Here is a 3,100-nt window from a genome sequence, read left to right as displayed (position 1 = left end):
TTTTTTTTTTTTTTTTTTTTTTTTTTTTTTTTGCTTATTTTTGTGGTGCTAGGGATTGATCCCAAGACATATGTCCACTCCAGGGCAAGAGCTGTACCATTGAGCTACATTCCCAGCTTCATCATCCCTCTTTTACAAAGAAATAAATGAAGGCTAAAGGAGGTAAGGAAGGGTTGGGGGTATAGCTCAGTGGTTCAGTGCCTGCCTAGCCTGGATGAGGTCTTGGGTCTAATGCCCAGCACCACAAAAAACAAACAAACAAAAAGAACATTAAAAGAGGTGAAGGAGTTTATAAGTGTCACGTGACTAAGTAAGTGACAGACTTTGAGGAACATAGATTAATAGGGTGCAGTCTCAGCAGAGAGCCACAATAAATGTTTAATTCCAATCAAAGAGACAATGAGAGCTAGGCGTAGTGGCACATGCCTGTAATCCCAGAGCCTCTGGAGGCTGAGACAGGAGGATTCTGAGTTCAAAGCCAGCCTCAGCAATGGCAAGGCTCATTGAGACCCTGTCTCTAAATAAAATACAAAATAGGGCTGGGGGCGCTGGGGCTGTGGCTCAGCGGTAGAGTGCTTGCCTAGCACATGCGAGGCCCTAGGTTCAATCCTCAGCACCACATAAAAATAAATAAATAAATAAAGGTAAAAAACAAAATAGGGTCAGGATGTGGCTCAGTGCCCCTGAGTTCAATCCCCAGTACCCCCACCCCACAAAAAGAAAGAGACAATGAGAGACACACTCACAGAGTATTCAGGTGGGGTGAGGCAAGTCTAAGGTCAATTCCAGGTGAGGACAGTACAAAGGCCTCATGGGGCCTTGGTTGAACTGGTCTTTGAAGATAAGTAGAAATGAAAATAATCAGACTCTGCTTTTATAGACTGATGTCCCCAAAAGTAGGACCATTAGGTTGGGCTATGAGGTGTGTGTATGCAGGGGTAGGAGCAGAAGATCTGGCTGGGAAAGTTGATAAACTAGGCAAAACTATTCGGTGGAAATGGGCAGAGGTGATGTTCAACAGATTTAACAAGCCAACGGGTATATGCACAAATTAATCAGAATGGATACTGAACTATAAACATCTCCCAAGGGCCATGCTGGTGAGGACAAACTGAATTCCATGCTAAATAATCTGGAAAGAATTTCTGCATTTACTTACCCAGCCTCCTTTCCACCTCTTAGAAATAGCACGCTCTTGTTTGCTTTAGTAATTCCCATGTCCCATTTGGTTTGGTGGTCCTAACTCCACTCTCATATCCCCAGATGGGGGTGCACAATGGAGTCTGGTCTGGCTGATTAGAGAGCAACAATGACTGTCAGCTGGGCCAGTGAGAATTCTTCCCCAAATATTTATTGGAATTCTTGGGGAGAACAGGAATCAGGAAATCTAAGAGAAAGGAAAGTCAGGTGGGGAAGGTACTGGGAAAGAACTTTAAGCAAAATTCATATGTACGAACATGCCACAATGAAACCCACCCTTCTGTATTTAAAGAGAGAGAGAGAAAGAGAAAGAGCTGGGCATGGTGGCACACACCTGTAAACCCAGTGACTTGAGAGGCTGAGGCAGGATTGCAAGTTTCAATTTGGTCTGGCAATTTAGTGGAACCCTATCTCAAAATAAAAAGAACTGGGGATGCAACTCAGTGTTTGCCTAGCATGTGCAAGAACCTGGGCTCAAACCCAGTATTTGGGGAGGGGGAGGGGAGCCTGAGGGGAGGAGATAAAGAGAGAAAGACCTTTTGTTGTTGTTGTTATATTGAGAATGGAGCCCTGTGCTTTACCACTGAGCCACATCACCAGCTCTTTTTATTTTTTTATTTCAAGACAGGGTCTCACTAAATTGCCAAGGCTGGCCTCAAAGTTGCAATCCTCCTGCCTCAGCCTCCCTAGTCACTGGGATTATAGGTGTGCACCACTGATCCTGGCTTGAGGGACCAATTATTTACAATAATATTTCAGTCTCTAGATTCAGCTATGCCTGAAGTCTTCACATATACTTTTTAGTTCAATGACCAAAAATTATCTTTTATGAACAAAACAAGTTGAGTAGGCCTTTTTGCCATTTGCAACCAGAAACATGCTAATACAATTATAAAAGTCCTCAAATGTCATCCTAAGGAATTCTACACAGGCTCTAGAAAGACATAAAAGGAAAGGGGAACTGGGCACAGTACCACAGGCTGTAATCCCAGTGATTCAGGAGGTGGAGGCAGGAGAATCATAAGTTCAAAGACAGCTTCAGCAATTTAGTGAAGCCCTAAATAACTCAGTGAGACACTGTCCCACAATTAAAAAAGGGGGAATCATGTGCCTGCAGATGGTGTCACCTGGAACTTGAGCAGGCATGTAATGGGTAAATCAGGTCTGATGAGAGATGATGGCTAGAACAAATTAAGAGGACAGAAGTCCAGAAGTGTATTTTATATATCTAGCAAAAAAAAAAAAAAAACAAAACAAAAAACCTCTTTAAGGCTAAAAACAAAGCAAAACCAATTACCCCTAATCTTAAGAAGATAAACATTGTGAATGGTGAAAAAGTTAACCAAGTAAATAAAGCTTTTGTAACATACAGAAGGAAGCTGCATACTTCTCAAAAAGCCTCTCTCCAGAACCTCTGCAGGAAGAACTGATTCCTGAGCATCACGAAGATGAAACCAGTCCATGTTGAAAAAGCTACAAAATCAATGACTCCTGTAATACAGTGGTGAGGCATGAAATTCCCCCCAAAAGATCAATAAATTAAATGTTTTGTACAGATAAATAAATAAATAAAAAGGGTTGGGGATGTAGCTCTGTGGTTATGCTCCCCTGGGTTCTTTCTCCTGTACCAAAATAAAAAAAGAAAAGAGATAAAAATAAATTCAAGGGACTGGGGCTGTGGCTCAGTGGCAGAGCACTTGCCTCATAAACATGAGGCATTGGATTCAATCCTCAGCACCACATAAAAATAAATAAAATAAAGATATTGTGTCCATCTACAACTAAAAATATATTTAAAAAAATAAAATAAATTCAAGGTGTTAGCTGGTATGGTTCCTCTGAATGATCCAGGGGTAAATTCATTCCTTGTCTCTTCCACTTTTTGGTGACTGTTTGTGTT

The 3,100-nt window shown here is 41.5% G+C and overlaps 1 long non-coding RNA gene and 1 pseudogene across 3 annotated transcripts in view; one reads left to right on the top strand and one right to left on the bottom strand.

Annotated features, from left to right (window-relative positions):
• The window catches only part of LOC107142055, a 5,851-nt gene extending 4,166 nt beyond the window's left edge, over nt 1-1,685 (bottom strand). For 2 of the 3 annotated variants that reach the window (XR_001503507.2, XR_007352144.1), the window contains exons 1-2: nt 1,535-1,663; nt 1,160-1,387 (exon numbers count right to left, since the gene is read on the bottom strand). This is a non-coding gene — a long non-coding RNA (uncharacterized LOC107142055). Of the gene's footprint in view, nt 1-746; nt 834-1,159; nt 1,388-1,534 lie in introns of all 3 variants that reach the window. The other variant, XR_007352145.1, reaches the window with a different exon arrangement.
• Nucleotides 1,686-2,305: 620 nt separating this feature from the next.
• Nucleotides 2,306-2,708, top strand: LOC125610381 (annotated as a pseudogene).
• The last annotated feature ends 392 nt before the right edge of the window (nt 2,709-3,100 follow it).

This window comes from Marmota marmota, unplaced genomic scaffold (assembly GCF_001458135.2).
Source record: "Marmota marmota marmota unplaced genomic scaffold, marMar, whole genome shotgun sequence".
In the NCBI taxonomy this organism is placed as follows: domain Eukaryota; kingdom Metazoa; phylum Chordata; class Mammalia; order Rodentia; family Sciuridae; genus Marmota; species Marmota marmota.
The sequence above is the reverse complement of the archived record's forward strand: the minus strand, read 5'-3'. Positions and strand labels throughout refer to the sequence as shown.